The sequence below is a fragment of the Pristiophorus japonicus genome, chromosome 8, assembly GCF_044704955.1.
Source record: "Pristiophorus japonicus isolate sPriJap1 chromosome 8, sPriJap1.hap1, whole genome shotgun sequence".
Classification (NCBI taxonomy): domain Eukaryota; kingdom Metazoa; phylum Chordata; class Chondrichthyes; family Pristiophoridae; genus Pristiophorus; species Pristiophorus japonicus.
This window is the reverse complement of record NC_091984.1, coordinates 139,771,285-139,793,772: the sequence shown is the minus strand read 5'-3', so window position 1 is coordinate 139,793,772 and position 22,488 is coordinate 139,771,285. Positions and strand designations below refer to the sequence as shown.

General features: G+C 42.9%; 1 protein-coding gene across 1 annotated transcript in view; it reads left to right on the top strand.

The window, feature by feature from the left end:
* The window catches only part of LOC139268184 (pre-B-cell leukemia transcription factor 1-like), a 1,207,813-nt gene that overhangs the window by 131,877 nt on the left and 1,053,448 nt on the right, over window positions 1-22,488 (top strand). The window lies entirely within an intron of this gene.

Here is a 22,488-nt window from a genome sequence, read left to right as displayed (position 1 = left end):
AGCGGGGAGCTTGTTGACTATGAGTTGGAGCATGGCGGCGAGAAAAATTGAGAAGAGAGTTGGGGCGATGACGCAGCCCTGTTTGATCCCGGTCCGGACGTGGATTGGGTCTGTGATGGGTCCGTTGGTAAGGATCACGCCCTGCATGTCGTCGTAGATCAGGCAGAGGATGGTAACTAACTTTTGGGGGCATCTGAAACGGAGGAGCACGCTCCCTACATCCTTGCGGTTGACAGTGTCAAAGTCCTTTATAAGGTCGAAGAAGGCCATGTATATGGGCTGGTGCTGTTCCCTGCATTTTTCTGCAGCTGTCGCGCTGCAAAAATCATGTCTGTTGTGCCCCATAGGGGACGAAATCTACACTGTGATTCTGGGAGGAGCTTCTCGGCCAAGGGAACAACACGGTTGAGGAGGACTCTAGCGACGGCAGTCAAGAATCTCCTCGCTAGAGTGCAACTAAACTACAGAACCAGTGGGAACCAGTTCACCCTGCTCCGTTTCCGGGCCAGTTCTAAGACCACCCCAGCCTCTGTCGTCGAGCTACATTACGCGGACGACGCCTGCGTCTGTGCACATTCAGAAGCTGAACTCCAGGAAATAGTCGACGTATTTACTGAGGTGTATGAAAGCATGAGCCTTACGCTAAACATCCTTAAGACAAAGGTCCTTCACCAGCCTGTCCTCGCCGCACAGCACTGCCCCCGACTCATCAAGATCCACGACGCGGCCCTGGACACCGTGGACCACTTCCCGTATAGAAATATAGAAACATAGAAAATAGGTGCAGGAGCAGGCCATTCGGCCCCTCAAGCCTGCACCATCATTCAATATGATCATGCAACTTCAGTACCCCACTCCCGCCTTCTCTCCATATCCCCTGATCCCCTTAGCCGTAAGAGCCACATCTAACTCCCTATTGAATATATCCAATGAACTTGACTCAACAACTTTCTGTGGTCGAGAATTCCACAGGTTCACCACTCTCTGGGTGAAAAAGTTTCTCCTCATCTCTGTCCTATATGGCTTACCACTTATCCTTAGACTGTGACCCCTGGTTCTGGACTTCCCCAACATCGGGAACATTCTTCTTGCATCTATTCTGTCCAGTCCTGTCATAATTTTATATATTTCTTTGAAATCCACTCTCATTCTTCTAAATTCCAGTGAGTATAAGCCTAGCCGATCCAATCTTTCTTCATATGTCAGTCCTGCCCTCCCGGGAATTAGTCTGGTGAACTTTCGCTGCACTTCCTCAATAGCAAGCACATCCATCGTCAGATTAGGAGACCAAAACTGAACACAATACTCAAGGTGTGGTCTCACCAAGGCCCTGTACAACTGCAGCAAGATCTCCCTGCTCCTATACTCAAATCCTCTCGATATGCCATTTGCTTTCTTTACTGCCTACTGTACCTGCATGCTACCTTCAGTGACTGATGTACCATGACACCCAGGTCTCGTCCTCTTTTACTAATCTGTCACCATTCAGATAATATTCTGCTTTCCTGTTTTTGTCACCAAAGTGGATAACCTCACATTTATCCACATTTTACTGCATCTGCCATGCAGTTGCCCATTCACCTAACCTATCCAAGTCACCCTGCAGCCTCTTAGCATATTCCTCATAGCTCACACTGCCACCCAGCTTAGTGTCATCTGCAAACTTGGAGATATTACATTCAATTAATGTATATTGTAAATAGCTGGGGTCCCAGCACTGAACCTTGTGGCACCCCACTAGTCGCTGCCTGCCATTCTGTAAAGGACCCGTTTATTCCCACTCTTTGCTTCCTGTCTATCAACCAGTTCTCTATCCACGTCAATACATTACCCCCATATGCCTTAATTTTGCATGCTAATCTCTTGTGTGGGACCTTGTCAAAAGCCTTGTGAAAGTCCAAATACACCACATCCACTGGTTCTCCTTATCCACTCTACTAGTTACATACTCAACAAACTCTAGAAGATTTATCAAGCATGATTTTCCTTTCATAAATCCATGCTGACTTGGACCGATCCTGTCACTGCTTTCCAAATGCGTTGCTATTACATCTTTAATAATTGATTCAAACATTTTCACCACTACCGATATCAGGCTAACTGGTCTATAATTCTCCATTTTCTCTCTCCCTCCTTTTTTTAAAAAAGTGGGGTTACTTTAGCTACCTTCCAATCCATAGGTACTGATCCAGAGTCCGTGGAATTTTAGAAAATGACCACCAATGCATCAACTATTTCTAGGGCCACTTCCTTAAGTACCCTGGGATGCAGACTATCAAGCCCTGGGGATTTATCGGCCTTCAGTCCTATCAGTTTCCATAACACCATTTCCTGACTAATAAGGATTTCCCTCAGTTCCTCCTTCTCGCTAGACCCTCGGTCCCCTAATATTTTCGGGAGGTTATTCGTGTCTTCCTTAGTGAAGACAGAACCAAAGTATTTGTTCAATTGGTTTGCCATTTCATTGTTCGCCATTATGAATTCACTTAATTCTGACTGCAAGGGACCTACATTAGTCTTCACTAATATTTTTCTCTTCAAATATCTAAAGAAGCTTTTGCAGTTAGTTTTTATGTTCCCTGCAAGCTTACTCTCATACTCTATTTTCCCCCTCCTAATTAAACCCTTTGTCCTCCTCTGCCGAATTCTAAATTTCTCCCAGTCCTCAGGTTTGCTGCTTTTTCTGGCCAATTTATATGCCTCTTCCTTGGATTTAACGTTAACCCTAATTTCCCTTGTTAGCCATGGTTGAATCACCTTTTCTGTTTTATTTTTACGCCAGAAAGGGATGTACAAAAGTTGTAATTCATCCATGTGATCTTTAAATGTCTGCCATTGCCTCTCCACTGTCAACCCTTTAAGTATCATTCGGCAGTCTATCCTAGCTAAATCACATCTCATACCATCGAAGTTTCCTTTCTTTAAGTTCACGACCCTAGTCTCTGAATTAGCTGTGTCGCTCTCTATCTTAATGAAGAATTCTACCATATTATGGTCACTCTTCCCCAAGGGGCCACGCACGACCAGATTGCTAATTAATCCTCTCTCGTTACACAAGACCCAGTCTAGGATGGCCTGTTCTCGAGTTGGTTCCTCGACATATTGGTCTAGAAAACCTACCCTTATACACTCCAAGAAATCCTCCTCCACAGTATTGCTACCAGTTTGGTTAGCCCAATCAATATGTAGATTAAAGTCACCCATGATAACTGCAGTATCTTTATTGCACACATCCCTAATTTTCTGTTTGATGCCACCCCCAACCTCCTGACTACTGTTTGGTGGTCTGTACACAACTCGCACTAACTTTTTCTGCCCTTTGGTGTTTCGCAGCTCTACCCATATAGATTCCACATCATCCAAGCTACTGTCCTTCCTTACTATTGCGTTACCCTTCTCTTTAACCAGTAACGCTACCCCATCTGCTTTTCCTTCCTGTCTATCCTTCCTGAATATTGAATACCGCTGGATGTTGAGTTTCCAGCCTTGGTTACCCTGGAGCTATGTCTCCGTAATCCCAATTACATCATATCCCTTAACAGCTATCTGTGCAGTTAATTCGTCCACCTTATTACGAATGCTGCTCGCATTGAGACTCAGACTTTAGGCCTCGGGAGCCTCCTATCAACAAGAACAGGCATCGACGATGAGATCCAACACCACCTCCAGTGCGCCAGTTCAGCCTTCGGCCGCCTGAGGAAAAGAGTGTTTGAAGGCCAGGCCCTCAAAACTGCCACAGGGCTGTAGTAATACCCGACTTCCTGTATGGCTCAGAGACATGGACCATGTACAGTAGACATCGCAAGTCACTGGAAAAATATCACCAACGATGTCTCCACAAGATCCTACAAATCCCCTGGGAGGACGGACACAGCAACATCAACGTGCACGTCCAGGCTAACATTCCCAGCATTGAAGCACTGACCACACTCGATCAGCAAAATAGTTTGCATGCCAGACATGAGACTTCCAAAGCAAGCGCTCTACTCAGAGCTACTTCGCGGCAAACAAGCCAAAGGTGGGCAGCGGAAACGTTACAAGGACACAATCAAAGCCTCCCTGATGAAGTGCGACATCCTCACTGACACCTGGGAGTCCCTGGCCTAAGACTGCCCTAGGTGGAGGAAGTGCACCTTGGAGAATGATGAGCACCTCGCGTCTCAACGCCGAGAGCATGCAGAAATCAAACGCAGGCAGTGGAAAGAACATGCGGCAAAACAGTGCCACCCACCCCTTTCCTCAACGATATCTGTTCCAATTGTGACAAATCCACGGCTTGTTTATTGGACTGTTCAGCCACCAAAAGAACTCACGTTAGGAGTGGAAGCAAGTCTTCCTCGATTCCGAGGGACTGCCTGAGATGATGATGATGCTAATTGTACACTGTCTGCTGATTGTACACTGTCTGTTGATTGTACACTGTCTGCTCATTGTACACTGTCTGTTGATTGTACACTGTCTGCTCATTGTACACTGTCTGCTGATTGCACACTGTCTGCAGATTGTACACTGTCCGCTGGTTGTACACTGTCTGCTCATTGTACACTCTGCTGCATTTACACCATCAGCTGTTTGTATAGCTGAGTGTACACTGCTGATTGTACACTGTCTGTTGATTGCACACTGTCTGCTAATTGAACACTGTCTGCTGATAGTACATTGTTTGCTGTTTGTGCACTGCTGATTGTATACTGTCTACTGATTTTACATTGCCAGCTGGTTGTAGACTGTCTGCTAATTCTACACAGTCTGCTGATTGTACACTATCTGCTGATTGTACACTGTCTGCTGGTTGTACAGCTGATTTTATACAGTCTGTTGATTGTAAACTGTCTGCTGGTTGTCCACTGTCTGCTCATTGTACATTTTCTGCTGATTGTGCACTGTTATCTGATTGTACACAGTCGGCTGATTTTGCATTGTCAGCTCGTTGTACACTGTCTGCTCATTGTACACTGTCAGCTGATTGTGCATTGTCTTCTGAATTTACACCAACTGCTGTTTGTACGGTTGATTTTATACTGTCTGCTGATTGTACACCGTCTGCTGATTATCCACGGTCAGCTGATTCTACACTGTTTGCTGAATTTACACTGTCTGCTGATTGTACACTGTCACCTGTTTCTACAGCTGATTTTGAACTGTCTGCCGCTTGTACACTGCTTGCTGGTTGTACACTGTGTGCTAATTGTACACTGTCTGCTGATTGTACAATGTCAGTTGATTGCATATTGTCTGCTGTTGTACATGATCTTCCGATTGTACTCTTTCAACTGATTGTACACTGTCTGCTGATTGTACACACACTGCTGATTGTAGCCTGTCTGCCGATTTTACTCTTTCAACTGATTGCACTTTGCCTGTTGATTGTACGCTGTCTGTTGATTGTACACTGTTGATTGTACACTGTCAGCTGGTTGTAAACTGTCACCTGATTGTCACTGCTGATTATCCGCGGTCAGCAGATTGTACATTGTCTCCTGGTTGTACGCTGTCAGCTGGTTGTACAACCAGGAGACAATGTACAATCTGCTGATTGAACACTGTCTGCTGGTTGTACACTGCATGTTAATTGTACACTGTCTGCTGATTGTACAACTGATTGTGCACTGTCTGCTGATTTTACATTGTCAGCTGGTGGTACACTGTCTGCTTATTGTACACTGTCTGTTGTTTGTAAACAGTCTGCAGATTGTACACTGTCTGCTCATTGTACACTGTCAGCTAATTGTACATGGTCTGTGATTTTACACTGTCTGCTGTTTGTACAGCTGATTGTAAACCACTGACTGTACACTGCCAGCTGATTGCACACTGTCTGATAATTGTACACTGTCTGCTAATAGTACCCTGTCTGCTGATTTTATACTGTCATCTGGTAGTACATTGTCCGCTGATTGTACACTGTTAGCAGTTTGTACAGGTGATGTTACACTGTCAGGTGTTTGTACACAGCCTGCTGGTTGTACACTGCGTCCTAATTGTACACTGTCTGCTGATTGTTCGCTGTCTGCCGATTGTACACTGTCTGCCGATTGTACGCTGCCAGCTGGTTGTACACTGTCCACTGGTTGTACACTGACTGCTGATGCTACACTGACTGCTGGTTGTATACTGTGTGCTAATTGTACACTTTCTGCTAATTGTACATGCTGATTGTACATGGTGTGCTGATTGTACACTGTCTGCTGATTGTATACTCTCAGCTGTTTGTACAGCTGATTGTACACCATCTGCTGATGTACACTGTCTGCTGATTGTACACTGTCAGCTGGTTGTACACCGTCAGCTGGTCATACACTGTATGCTGATTGTACATTGTCCGCTGATTTTACACTTTCAGCTGGTTGTACACTGTCTGCTACTTGTACACAGCCTGCTAATTCTGCAATGCTTGCTAATTCTACACAGCTTGCTGATTGTACACTGTCTGCTGGTTGTAAACTTTGTGCTGGCTGTACACTGTCTGCTGGTTGTACACTGTCTGCCCATTATACACTGCCTGCTGATTGTAAAATATCTGCTGAGTTATACTCTATCAGCTAATTGTACACTGTAAGCTGGTTGTACAGTGTCTGCTGATTGTACACTGTCTGTTGGTTGGACACTGAGTGCTAATTGAACATTGTCTTCTGATTGTACACTGTCTGCTGATTGCACATTGCCTGCTGATTGCACACTGTCAACTGATTGTACACCGTCTGCTGATTGTACAGTGTCTGCTGATTGTACACTGTCTGTTGGTTGGACACTGAGTGCTAATTGAACACTGTCTTCTGATTGTACACTGTCTGCTGATTGTACACTGTCTACTGGTTCTACAATGTCTACTGATTTTACACTCTCTGCTGATTGTACAATGGCTGTTGATTTTACATTGTTAGCTGGTTATACACTGCCTGCCAATTGTACACAGCCTGCTAATTCTACACTGTTTGCTGATTGTACTCTGTCTGCTGATTTTATACTGTCAGCTGGTTGTACTATATTAGCTAATTGCTCACTTTGTGCTTATTGTACACTCTTAGCTGACTGTACACTGTCAGCTAATTGTACACCATCTGCCGATTGTACATTGTCTGTTGGTTGTACCATGCCTGCTAATTGTACACTGTCGTCTGACTGTACATTGTCTGCTCGTTGTACACTGTTTGCTAATTGTATACTGTCTGCTGATTGTACAGCTGATTGTACACTGTCAGCTAATTGTACACTGTCTACTGTCTGTACACAATCGGCTGATTGTGCACTCTCTGCAGAGTTTACATTGTCAGCTCATTGTACACTGTCAGATGGTTGTACACTGTCTGCTGATTGTACACTGTGTGCTGATTGTACACTGTTAGCTGGTTGTACACTGTCACCTGATTGTACACTGTCTGCTGAATTTACATTGTCTGCTGATTGTACACCCTCAGCTGTTTGTACAGTTGATTGTACAGTGTCTGCTGATTGCACACTGTCTGCTGGTTGTACATTGTCTGTTCAATGTGCACTGTCTGCTGATTGCATGCAGTTTGCTGATTGTACACTGTCTGTTGATTGTACACTGTCAGCTGGTTGTACACTGTCTGCCAATTGTACACTGTCTGCTGGTTGTATATTTCTGCCGATTGTACACTGTCTGCTGAGAGTACACAGTCTGCAGATTGTACACTCTCATCTTATTGTACACTGTCTGTCAATTGTACACTGTCTGTTGATTGTACACTGACAGTTGGTTGTACACTGTCTGCTGATTGTACACTGTCTGATGATTGCACATTGTCTGCTGATTGTACACTGTCAGCTAGTTGTACACTGTATGCTAATTATACACTGTAATGCATTGTACTTTGTCAGCTAATTGTATACTGTCTGTAGATTGTACACTGACTGCTAATGGTACTCTGTCTGCTAATTGTACACTGTCTGTAGATTGTACACTGGCTGCTGATTGTATACTGTCTGCTGATTTTGCACTGTCAGCTTGTTGTACACTGTCTGCAAATTGTACACTGTCTGCTAATTCTACACTGTGTGCTGATTGTACACTGTTAGCTAAGTGCATACTGTCTGTTGATTGTACTATGTCAGTTGATTATACACTGCTGATTTACATTGTCTGCTGATTTAATATTGTCAGCTGGTTGTACTCTGTCTGCAGATTGCACGCTGTCTGCTGATTGAACATTCTCTGCTGACTGTACACTGTCTGCTGATTGTACACTGTTTGCTGGTTGCACACTGCGTGCTAATTGTAGACTGTCTGCTGATTGTACACTGTCTGCTGATTGTACACTGTCAGCAGTTTGTACACTGTCTGCTGATTTTACACTGTCAGTTGGTTGTACACTGTCTGCTGATTTTACACTGATGGCTGATTGTACACTGTCTGCTGATTTTACACTGCTGCTTGTACACTGTCTTCTGATTGTACACTGTCTGCTGACGTTACACTGTCAGCTCGTTGTACACTTTCAGCTGTTTGTACAGCTGATTGTACACATCTGCTGATTGTACACTGTCTGCTGATTATACACTCTCTACTGATTGTATACTGTCAGCTGTTTGTACAGCTGATTTTACACTGCTGATTGTACGCTGTCAGCTGATTGTACACTGTCTGCTGATTGTACACTATCAACTCATTGTACACTGTCTCACTAATTGCACACTGTCAGCTTTTGTACAGCTGATTGTATACTGTCTGCTGACTTTACACTGTCTGCAGATTGCACGCTGTCTGCTGATTGAACATTCTCTGCTGATTGTACACTGTCTGCTGATTATAAACTGTCAGGTGATTGCACACTGTCAACTGACTTTATATTGTCTGCTGAATTTACACTGTCATCCGTTTGTATACTATCTGATGCTTGTACACTGCTGATTTTACACTGTCTGCTGATTGTACACTGTCTGCTGATTGTACACTGTCAGCTGATTGTCGACTGTTGATTGTACACTGTCTGCTGATTGTACATTGTCTGTTGATTGTTCACTGCTTATTGTACACTGTCTGCTGATTTTTCATTGTCATCTGGTTGAATACTGCCTGTTGCTTGCACACTGTCAGCTGATTTTACAGTTTCCTGCTGATTGTACACTGTGAGTTGATTGTACACTGTCTGCTGATGGTACACTGTGAGTTGATTGAACAATGTGAGCTGAATGTACACTGTCTGATAATTGTATGCCGTCTGCTGATTGTCCACCATCTGCTGGTGGTACACTTTCTGCCGGTTATACATTGTCTGCTGAGAGTACACAGTCTGCTGATTGTACAGTGTCATCTTATTGTACACTGTCGATTGTATACTGTCTGTTGATTGTACACTGACAGTTGGTTGTACACTGTCTGCTGATTGTAAAATGTCTGATGATTGCACCCTGCTGATTGTACACTGTATGCTAATTGTACACTGTAATGCGTTGTACTTTGTCAGCTGATTGTATCCTGTCTGTAGATTGTACACTGACTGCTAATGGTACTGTGTCTGCTAATTGTACACTGTCTGTAGATTGTACACTGACTGCTGATTGTACACTGTCTGCTGATTTTACACTGTCAGCTGTTTGTACACTGTATGCTGATTTTACAATGTCAGCTCTTTGTACACTGTCTGCTGGTTGTACACTGTCTGCTCGTTCTACACGGTCTGCTGATTATACACTGTCTGCCAATTGTACACGGTCTGCTAATTCTACACTGTTGGCTGATTGTATGCTGATCTTTGATTTTACACTGTCAGCTGTGTGTACAGCTGATTTTACACTGTCAGCTGGTTGTACACTGTCAGCTGGTTGTACACTGTCTGCTGATTGTACACTGCTGATTTTACAATGTCAGCTCTTTGTAAACTGTCTGCTGGTTGTACACTGTCTGCTCGTTCTACACTGTCTGCTGCTTGTACACTGTCTGCCAATTGCACAGGTCTGCTAATTCTACACTGTATGCTAATTGTACACTGTAAGCTGGTTGTACACTGTCTATTGATGGTACATTGCCTGCCGATTGTACACTCTCTGCTGATTGTAAACTGTCTGCTGGTTGTATACTGTCTACTAATTTTACACTGCTCATTGTACACTGACTTCTGATTGTACACTGTCTGCTGATTTTACACTGTCTGCTCTTTGTACATTGTCTGCTGGTTGTACACTTATGATTGTTGTACACTGTCTGCTCCTTGTACACTGTCTGCTGATTGTACACTCTCTGCCAATTGTACACAGTCTGCTAATTCTACACCGTTGGCTGATTGTATACTGATCTTTGATTTTACACTGTCAGCTGGTTGTACACTGTCAGCTGGTTGTACACTGCTGATTTTACACTGTCAGCTGATTGTTCACTATCTGCTGATTGTGCACTGTCTGCTGATTTTACACTGTCTGTTGATTGTAATCTCTGTGCTGGTTTACACTGTGTGCTGATTTTACACCGCTGATTGTATACTGTTGGCTGATTGTATACTGTCCTTTGATTTTACACTGTCAGCTATATGTACAGCTGATTTTACACCGTCCACTGATTGTGCGCTCTCAGCTGATTGTTCACTGTCTGCTGGTAGCACATTGCTGATTGTACACTGTTGGCTGATGTACATTGTTCGCTGAACGTACATTGTCTGTTGATTATACACGGCTGATTGTACATGGTCTGCTGATTTTACATTGTCAGCTGGTTGTACACTGCTGTTTGTACACTGCTGGTTGTACACTTTCTGCTGATTGTACATTGTCTTCTGATTGTACACTGTGAGTTGATTGTACGCTCTGTACTGATTGTACACTGTCTACTGGTTGTAATCTTCATGCTAATTGTACACTGTCTGTTGATTGTACACTGTCGGCTGATTGTTTTCTGTCAGCTAATTGCATACAATCTGCTGATTGTATACAGTTGGCTCATTATACACTGTCTGTTGATTATGCACCGTGTGTCTTTGTACACTGTCATACTGATTGTACAATGTCTGTCTATTGTACACTGTTTGCTGATTGAACACTGTCAGATGATTGTACACTGTCTGCTGATTTTGCATTGTCAGCTAATTGTACAGAGTCTGCTGATTGTACGCTGTTGGCTGATTGTACACTGTCTGCTGATTGTACATGGTCTGCTGATTGTACACTGTCCACTGATTGTACACTGTCTGCTGATTGTACACTCTCTGCTAATTGTACACTGTATGCTGATTGTACACTGTCTGCTGATTGTACACTGTTGGCTGATTGTACACGATCAGCTGATATTACACTGTATGCTGGCTGTACTCTGCATGCTAGTTGTATACTGTCTGCTGATTGTACACTGCTGATTGTACACTGTTGGCTGATTGTACACTCTCTGCTGATTGTACACTGTCTGCTAATTGTACACTCTTTGCTAATTGTACACTGTCCGCTGATTGTACACTGTCAGCTCATTGTACACTGTCTGCTGATTGTACACTGTCTGTTAATTTTACACAGTCTGCTGATTGTACACTGTCAGCTAATTGAACACAGTCTGCTGATTGTACACTGTCTGCTGCTTGTACACTGTCAGCTGATTGTACATTGTCTGCTGGTTGTAAACATTGTGCTAATTGTAGACTGCCTGCTGACTGTTCACTGTCGGCTGATGGTACATGGTCAACTATTTGTATACAGTCTGCTGATTGTACACAGTTGGCTGATTGTACACTGTCTGTTGATTGTGCACTGTCTGCCCTTTGTACACTGTCAGCTGATTGTACACTGTCTACTGATTGAACACTGTCAGATGATTGTACACTGTATGCTGATTTTGCATTGTCAGATAATTGCACAGAGTCTGCTGAGTGTACGCTGTTGGATGATTGTACACTGTCAGCTGATTGTACTCGGTCATCTGATTGTACACTGTCCACTGATTGTACACTGTCTGCCGATTGTACACTGTTGGCTGATTGTATCGTGTGCTTTGATTATACACTGCCAGCTGGTTGTACAGCTAATTTTACACTGTCTGCTGATTGTACACTCTCTGCTGATTGTACACTGTCAGCTGGTCGTACACTGTCAGCTGATTGTACACTGTATGCTGATTGTACACTGTCAGCTGATTGTGCAATGTCTGCTGGTTGTACATTGTCTGCTGGTTGTAAACTTCGTGCTAATTGTAGACTGCCTGCTGATTGTACAGCTGATTGTACACTGCCTGCTGATTGCACACTGCCAGCTGATGGTACATGGTCAACTATTTGTACACAGTCAGCTGATTGTATTCAGTTGGCTGATTGTACACTGTCTGTTGATTGTGCACTGTGTGCTGTTTGTACACTGTCCATTGATTGCACACTGTCAGCTATTTGTACAACTGATTATACACTGTCTGCTGATTGCACACTATCTGCTTATTGTACACTGTGAGTTGATTGTACGCTCTGTATTGATTGTATGCTGTCTGCTGGTTGCAATCTTCATGCTAATTGTACACTCTTTGTTGATTGTCTGCTGATTGTGCAGCTGATTGTACATTGTTTGCTGATTGTACACTTTCTATTGATTGCACAATGTCCCCTGTTTGTGATCTGTCAGCTAGTTGTACATTGTCTGCTGATTGTACACTGTCTGCTAATTGTACACTGTCTGTTGATTGTACACTGCTGATTGTACTCAGTCTGCTAATTGTACACAGTCTGCTGATTTTACACTTTTGATTGTGAACTGTCTGCTGTTTGTACACTGTCTGTTGATTGTACACTGTCAGCGATTTGTGCAGCTGATTGTACACTGTCTGCTGATTGTACACTGTCATCTGATTGTACACTGTGAGTTGATTGTACACTCTACTGATTGCAGACTGTCTGGTGGTTGTAAACTTCGTGTTTATTGTACATTGCTGATTGTACAGCTGATTGTAAACTGCCTGCTGATTGCATTCTGTGTGCTGATTGTACACTGTCAGCTAATTGTACACAGTCTGCTGATTGTACACAGTTGGCTGATTGTACACTGTCTGAAGTTTGCGCACTGTCCGCTGTTTGTACACTGTCTGTTGATTGTACACTCTCAGCTATTTGTACAGCTGATTGTACACTGCCGTCTGATTGTACAATCTCTGATTAATGTACACTGTCTTTTGATTGTACACTGTCAGCTGTTTGTACAGCTGGTTTTACACTGTCTGCTGATTTTACACTGTCTGTTGATTGCATACTGTGTGCTGATTGTAACCTGTCAGCTGGTTGTACATTGTCTGCTGCTTGTTCACTCTCTGTTGAATGTACACTGTCTGCTGATTGTACGCAGTCTGCTGTTTGTACACAGTCTGCTGATTGTACACTGTCAGCTGATTTTATACTGTCTGTTGATTGTTTACTGTCTGTTGATTGTACACTCTGTGCTGATTGTACGCTGTTTGTTGATTGTGTATTGTCTGTTGATTGTACATTGCTGATTGTGCACTGTCTGCTGATTGTACACTCTCTGCTGATTGCGCACTGTCTGTTAATTGTACACTGTATGCTCATTGTACACTTTCTGCTGATTGTACACTGTCTGCTAATTGTGCGTTGTCTGTTGATTGTACACTGTCTGCTGATTGTACATTCTCTGCTGTTTGTACACTGTCTGCTGATTATATATTGTCTGCAGGTTGTATACTGCCTGCTAATTGTACACTTTATGCTGATTGTAGTGCTGGCTGTATGCTGTCTGCTGATTGTAGAGCTGGCTCTACACTGTCAGATAATTGCACACTATCTGCTGATTGTACACTGTTGGCTGAATGTACACTGTCTGTTGATTGCACACTCTCTGCTAATTGTAAACTGCCTGTTGATTGTACACTCTCTGCTGATTTTACACTGCTGTTTGTACAGCTGATTGTACACTGTCTGCTACTTGTACACTGCCTGCTGATTGTACATTCTCTGCTGATTGTACACTGTATGCAAATTGTATGCTGTCTGCTGATTGTACACTGTCTGCTGATTGTACACTGTCTGCTGACAGTACAATGTCTACTGATTGTAAACTCTCTTCTAGTTGTATACTGTCTGCTGATTGTGCATTGACAGTTGATTGTACACTGCCTGCTGATTGTACACTGTCTGCTGATTGTACATTGTCTGCTGATTGTACAATGTCTGCGAATTGTATACTGTCTGCTGATTGTACACTGTCTGCTGATTGGATACTCTCAGCTGATTGTACTGTTGATAACACAGTGTCTGCTAATTGTGCACTGTCTGCTGATTGTACACTGCCTGCAGGTTGTACACTGCATGCTAATTGTACACTGTATGCTGATTGTAGTGCTGGATGTAGACTGTCTGCTGATTGTAGAGCTCTCTGTACACTGTCAGCTAATTGCACGTTGTCTGCTGATTGTACACTGTCGGCTGAATGTACACTGCCTGTTGATTGTACACTCTCTGCTGATTGTAAACTGCCTGTTGATTGTACACTCTCTGCTGATTGTACACTCTCTGCTAATTGTACACTGCCTGCTAATTGTACACTGCCTGCTGATTGTACATTCTCTGCTGATTGTATACTGTCTGCTGATTATACACTGTCTGCTGATTGTACACTGTCTGCTGACAGTACAATGTCTACTGATTGTAAACTCTCTTCTAGTTGTATACTGTCTGCTGATTGTGCATTGACAGTTGATTGTACACTGCCTGCTGATTGTACACTGTCTGCTGATTGTACATTGTCTGCTGATTGTACAATGTCTGCGAATTGTATACTGTCTGCTGATTGTACACTGTCTGCTGATTGCACATTGTCTGCTGATTTTACACTGTCGGCTGAATGTACACTGCCTGTTGATTGTACACTCTCTGCTGATTGTAAACTGCCTGTTGACTGTACACTCTCTGCTGATTGTACACTCTCTGCTAATTGTACACTGCCTGCTGATTGTACATTCTCTGCTTATTGTATACTGTCTGCTGATTATACACTGTCTGCTGATTGTACACTGTCAGCTGATTGTACAGCTGATTTTACACTGTCTGCTAATTGTGCACTGTCTGTTGATGGTACCCTGTCTGCTAATTGTATATTGTTTGCTGATTGTACACTGCCTGTTGATTGTACACTGTCTGCTGATTGAACACTGTCTGCTGATTTACATGTTCTGCTGAATTTACACTGTCTGCTGATTGTACACTGTCTGATGGTTGTACACTGTCTGCTGGCTGTATACTGCGTGCTCATTGTACACTGTCAGCTATTTGTACAGCTAATTGTACACAGTCTGCTGATTGTACACGAACTGCTGATTGTACACTGTCTGCTTATTGTACACTGTGCTGATTGAATACTGTCAGCTGATTGTACGCTGTCTGCTGATTGTACACTGCCTGATGAATTTACACTGTCAGCTGTTTGTACAGCTGGTTGTACACTTTCTGCTGATTGTACACTGCTGGTTTTACATTGTCTGCTGGTTGCACATTGTCTGCTAATTGTAAACCATCTGCAGATTGTTCACTGTCTGCTGGTTGTACACTGTCTGTTAATTGTACACTGTCTGCTGATTGTACACTGATGGCTGATTCTGCACTGTCAGTGGATTGTACACTGACGGATGCTTGTACATTGCCTGTTGATTGTACACTGTCAGCTGATTTTACACTGTCTGCTGATTGTTCACTGTCTGCTGGTTGTACATTGTCTGCTAATTGTACACCATCTGCTGATTGTTCACTGTCTGCTGGTTGTACACTGTCTGTTAATTGTACACTGTCTGCTGATTGTACACTGATGGCTGATTCTGCACTGTCAGCTCATTGTACATTGTTTGCTGATTGTACAATGTCTGTTGATTATACACAGCTGATTGTACACTGTCTGCTGATTTTACACTGTCTGCTGATTGTTCACTGTCTGCTGATTGTACATTGTCTGCTAATTGTACACCATCTGCTGATTGTTCACTGTCTGCTGGTTGTACACTGTCTGTTAATTGTACACTGTCTACTGATTGTACACTGATGGCTGATTCTGCACTGTCAGCTCATTGTACATTGTTTGCTGATTGTACAATGTCTGTTGATTATACACAGCTGATTGTACACTGTCTGCTGATTTTACACTGTCTGATGATTGTACAATGTCTGCTGGTTTTACACTGTCAGATGATTTTAAACTTTCTGCTTGCTGTACACTGCGTGCTAATTGTACACTGTCGGCTGATTGTACACTGTCAGCTAATTGTACAGTTTGCGGATTGTACTCAGTTGGCTGATTGTACAGTGTCTGTCGATTGTGCACTGTCTGCTGTTTGTACAATGTCTGTTGATTTTACACTGTCAGCTGTTTGTACAGCTGATTGTACACTGCGCTGATTTACACTGCTGATTGCACACTGTTTGCTGATTTTGCACTGTCATCTGATTGTACACTGTTTGCTGATTGTACACTGTCTGCTGTGTTTACTCTGTCAGCTGATTGTACACTGTCTGCTGATTGTACACTGTTTGCTGATTGTACATTGTCTGGTGATTATACATGGCTGATTGTACACTGTCTGCTGATTTTACACTGTCTGCTGGTTGTACACTGTCAGCTGATTGTAAACTGTCATCTGATTGTACACTGAAAGTTGATTGTATGCTCTGTACTGATTGTACACCGTCTTCTGGTTGTAAACTTTGTGCTGATTGTACAGCTGATTGTACACTACCTGCTGATTGGACACTGTTGGCTGATTGTACAATGTCAGCTAATTGTACACAGTCTGTTCATTGTACACAGTTGGCTGATTGTACACTGTCGGTTTGTACACTGTCTGCTAATTGTACACTGTTGGCTGATTGTATACTGTCTGCTGATTGTAAACTGTCAGCTGGTTGTACATTGTCTGCTGATTGTACACTGTCTGCTGATTGTAGGCAGACTACTGATTGTACACTGTCAATGGATTGTACATTGTCGACTGATTGTACAGTGTCTGCTGGTTTCACACTGTCAGCTGATTTCACACTATCTGCTGGTTCTACACTGTGTGCTAATTGTACACTGTCTGCTAATTGTACAGCTGATTGTACACTGCTTGCTGATTTTACATAGTTGGCTGATTGTACACTGTCAGCTATTAGTACAACTGATTGTACACTGTGCTGATTGTACACTGTCTGTTGATTGAACATTGTCTGCTGATTGTACACTGTCTGCTGATTGTACACTGTTTGCTGATTGTACACTGTCTGCTGGTTGAACACTGTCTGCTAATTGTACATTTTCTGCGATTGCACACTGTTGGCTGATTGTACACTGTCGGCTTATTGTGCACTATCAGCTAATTGTACATTGTTTGCTGATTGTACATTGTCTGTTGATTATACACGGCTGATTGTACACTGTCTGTTGATTTTACATTGTCAGCTGGTTATACACTGTCTGCTGCTTGTACACTGTCTGCTGATTGTACAGTGTCTGCTGGTTTTACACTGTCAGCTGATTTTACACTTTCTGCTGGCTGTACACTGCATGCTAATTGTACACTGCCCGTTGATAGTACAGCTGATTGCACACAGTCTGCTGAATGTACACTGTCTGCTGATTGTACACTGTCAGCTAATTGTACAGTCTGTGGAATATACTCAGTTGGCTGATTGTACACTGTCTGCTGATAGTACACTGTCTGGTGATTGTACACTGTCTGCTGAATTTACACTGTCAGCTGTTTCTACAGCTGATTGCACATTGTCTGCTGATTGTAAACTGTCTGTTGATTGTACTCTGCTGATTGTACACTGTCTGCCGATTGTACACTGTCTGCTGGTTTTACACTGTCAGCTGATTTAATACTTTCTGCTGGCTGTACACTGCGTGCTAATTGTACACTGCCTGCTGATTGTACAGCTGATTGTACACAGTCTGATGAATGTACACTGTCTGTTTATTGTACACTGTCTGGCCATTGCACACTGTCTGCTGATTGTAGTCTGTCAGCTGGTTGTACATTGTGTGCTGATTGTACACTGTTTGCTGATTATACACTGTCTGCTGGTTGTACACTGTCTGCTAATTTTACATTCTCTGCTGATTGCACACTGTTGGCTGATTGTACACTGTCGGCTTATTGTGCACTATCAGCCAATTGTACATTGTTTGCTGATTGTACATTGTCTGTTGATTATACACGGCTGATTGCACACTATCTGCTGATTTTACATTGTCAGCTGGTTATACACTGTATGCTGCTTATACACTGTCTGCTGATTGTACAGTGTCTGCTGGCTTTACACTGTCAGCTGATTTAACACTTTCTGCTGGCTGTACACTGCCCGCTGATTGTACAGCTGATTGTACACAGTTTGCTGAATGTACACTGTCTGTTGATTGTACACTGTCGGCAATTGTACACTGTCAGCTAATTGTACAGTTTGCGGATTGTACTCAGTTGGCTGATTGTACACTGTCCACTGATTATATACTGTCTGGCAATTGTACACTGTCTTCTGAATGACTGTACATTGTCTGTTGATTATACACGGCTGATTGTACACTGTTATCTATTTGTACAGCTGATTGTACACTGTGCTGATTTACACTGTCTGCAGATTGAACACGTCCTGCTGAATTTACACTGTCTGCTGATTGTACACTGTCTGCTGATTGTACACTGTCTGCTAATTGTACATTGTTTGCTGATTGTGCATTGTCTGTTGATTCTACATGGCTGATTGTATACTTTCTGCTGATTTTACACTGTCTGCTGTGTTTATACTGTCAGCTGATTATACACGTTCTGCTGAATTTACACTGTCTGCTGGCTGTACACTGCATGCTAATTGTACACTGTCTGCTGATTGTACACTGTCTGCTTATATAACACTGTGCTGATTGAACACTGTCAGCTGATTGTACACTATCTGCTGATTGTACACTGTCTGCTGAATTTACACTGTTGGCTGTTTGTACGGCTGGTTGTACACTTTCTGCTGATTGTACACTGTTTGCTGATTTTACACTGTCTGCTGATAGTACACTTTCTACTGGTTGCACATTGTCTGCTGATTGTACTCTGCTGATTGTACATTGCTGATTTTTCATCGTCAGCTGGTTTTACACGGTCTGCTGCTTGTACACTGTCTGCTGGCTGTACACTGTCTGCTGGATGTACACTGCATGCTAATTTTTCACTGCAAGCTATTTGTACAGCTAACTGTACACTGTCTGCTGATTGTACACTGTCTGCTTATATAACACTGTGCTGATTGAACACTGTCAGCTGATTGTACACTGTCTGCTGAATTTACACTGTCGGCTGTTTGTACAGCTGGTTGTACACTTTCTGCTGATTGTACACAGTTTACTGATTTTACACTGTTTGCTGATAGTACACTGTCTGGTCATTGCACACAGTCTGCTGATTGTACCCTCTCTGCTGGTTGCACACTCTCAGCTGATTGTACACTGTCAGCTGGTTCTACACTGTCTGCTGATTGTACACTGTCTGCTAATTGTACATCATCTGCTGATGCTTCACTATCTGCTGGTTGTACACTGCGTGCTAATTGTACACGGTTTGCTATTCGTACAGTTGCCTGTACACTGTCAGCTAATTGTACATTGTCTGCTGATTGTACACTGTTGGCTGATTGTACACTGTCTGTTGATTGTGCATTGTCTGCTGATTGTACACTGTTGGTTGTATGCTATCAGCTGGTTGCACGCTGTCATCTAATTGTACACTGTCTGCTGATTGTACACTGTGAGTTGATTGTACACTCTCTACTGATTGTACACTGTCTGCTGGTTGTAAACTTCATGCTAATTGTACACTGTCTGCTATTTTTACAGCTGATTGTACACTGTGCTGATTGTACACAGATTGCTGATTGAACACTGTCTGCTGATTGTACACTGTCTGCTGATTGTACACTGCCTGCTGAATTTACACTGTCAGCTGTCTGTACAGCTTATTTTGCACTGTCTGCTGATTGTCGACTGCTTATTTAACACTGTCAGTTGATCGTACACGTTCTGCTGAATTTACACAGTCTGCTGATTGTACACTTTTGGCTGATTGTACACTGTCTGTTTATTGTACACTGTGAGTAGATTGTACACCCACTACTGATTGCACACTTTGCTGGTTGTAAACTTCATGCTAATTGTTCACTGTCTGCTATTTTTACAGCTGATTCTACCCTGCCTGCTGATTGCGCACTGTCTGCTGTTTGTACACTGTCCATTGATTGTACACTGTCAGCTATTTGTATAGCTGATTTTACACTGTTTGCTTATTGTACGCTGTCTGCTGATTATACACTGTCTGCTTATTGTACACTGTCAGCTGCTAGTGCACTGTCAGCTGATAGTACACTGTCAGCTGATAGTACACTGTCAGCTGATTGTACACTGTCAGTGGATTGTACATTGCCGGCTGATTGTATATTGCCTGTTGATTGTACACTGTCAGCTGGATGTACACTGTTTGAAAATTGTACACCGTCTGCTGATTGTTCAATGTCTGCTGGTTGTACACTGTCTGCTGATTGTACACTGTTGACTGATTGTACACTGTCAGCTGGTTGTAGATTGTCGGCTGATTTTACACTGTCAGTTGATCGTACACTGTCTGTTGATTGTATACTGTTGGCTGATTGTGCACTGTCAGCCAATTGTACACAGGCTGCTGATTGTACACTGTCTGTTAGTACACCGTAAGGTCATTGCACACAGTCTGCTGAGTGTACCCTCTCTGCTGGTTTCACACTCGCAGCTGATTGTACACTGTCAGCTGGTTCTACACTGTCTGCTGGTTGTACACTGTCTGCTGATTGTACACTGTCTGTCAATTGTACATCATCTGCTGATGGTTCACTGTCTGCTGGTTGTACGCTACATGTTAATTGTACATGGTTTGCTGATTGTACAGCTGCCTATACACTGTCAGCTAATTATACATTGTCTGCTGAGTGCACACTGTTGGCTGATTGTGCACTGTCAGCTGGTTGTACACAGTCTGCTAATTGTACATTGTTGGCTGATTGTACACTGCTGATTGTGCATTGTCTGCTGTTTGTGCACTGTTTGCTGATTGTACATTGTTGATAATACACCAGCTGATAGTGTACAATCAACTGTGAGTTGATTGTACACTATCTGCTGATTGTACACTGTCAGTTGATTATACACGTTCTGCTGAATTTACACAGTCTGCTGATTGTACACTTTTGGCTGTTTGTACACTGTACATTGATTGTACACTGTCAGCTATTTGTATAGCTGATTTTACACTGTTTGCTTATTGTACTGCTGATTGTTCGCTGTCTGCTGATTATACACTGTCTGCTTATTGTCCACTGTCAGCTGCTAGTGCACTGTCTGCTGATTGTACACTGTCAGCTGATTGTACAATGTCAGTGGACTGTACATTGCCGGCTGATTGTACATTGCCTGTTGATTGTACACTGTCTGCTGGATGTACACTGTCTGAAAATTGTACACTGTCTGCTGATTGCTCAATGTCTTCTGGTAATTGTACATGGTTTGCAGATTGAACAGCTGACTGTACACTGTCAGCTAATTGTACACTGTCTGCTGATTGCACACTGTTGGCTGATTGTACACTGTCTGCTGATTTCACAACATCTGCTGATTTTACATTGTTTGCTGATTGTACATTGTCTGTTGATTGCATACTGTCGGCTGATTGTGCACTGTCAGCCAATTGTACACAGTCTGCTGATTGAACACTGTTGGCTGATTGTACACTGTCTGCTCATTTCACAACGTCTGCTGATTTTACATTGTTTGCTGATTGTACATTCTCTGTTGATTATACACGTGTGATTGTATACTGCTTGCTGATTGTACACTGTCTGCTGATTTTACATTGTCTGCTGGTTGTAAACTGCTGCTTGTACACTGTCTGCTGATTGTATAATGTCTGCTGGTTTTACACTGTCAGTTGATTTTACACTATCTGCTGACTCTACACTACGTGTTAATTGTACAGTGCCTGCTGATTGTACAGCTGATTGTACATTGTCTGCTGGTTATACTCTGTCATCTAATTATACATTGTCTGCTGGTTGTACACTATCTGCTGATTGTACACTGTCTGCTGGTTTAAACTGTGAGTTGATTGTATACTCTCTACTGATTGTACACTGTCTGCTGGTTGTAAACATTATGCTAATTGTACACAGTCTGCTGATTGTACAATAGATTGTACACTGCTTGCTGATTGTACACAGTTGGCTGATTGTACACTGTCTGCTGATTGAACACTGTCAGCTGATTGTACACAGTTGGCTACTTATACACTGTCTGCTGTTTGTACACTGTCTGCTGATTGTACACTGTCTGCTGAATATACACTGCTGATTGTACACTGTCTGTTGGTTGTATACTGTTCATTGCACACTGTCTGCTGATTGCAATCTGTCAGCTGGTTGTACACTGTCTGCTGGTTTTACACTGTCAGCAGATTTTTCACTTTCTGCTGGCTGTACACTGTGTGCTAATTGTACACTGCCTGCTGATTGTACAGCTGATTGT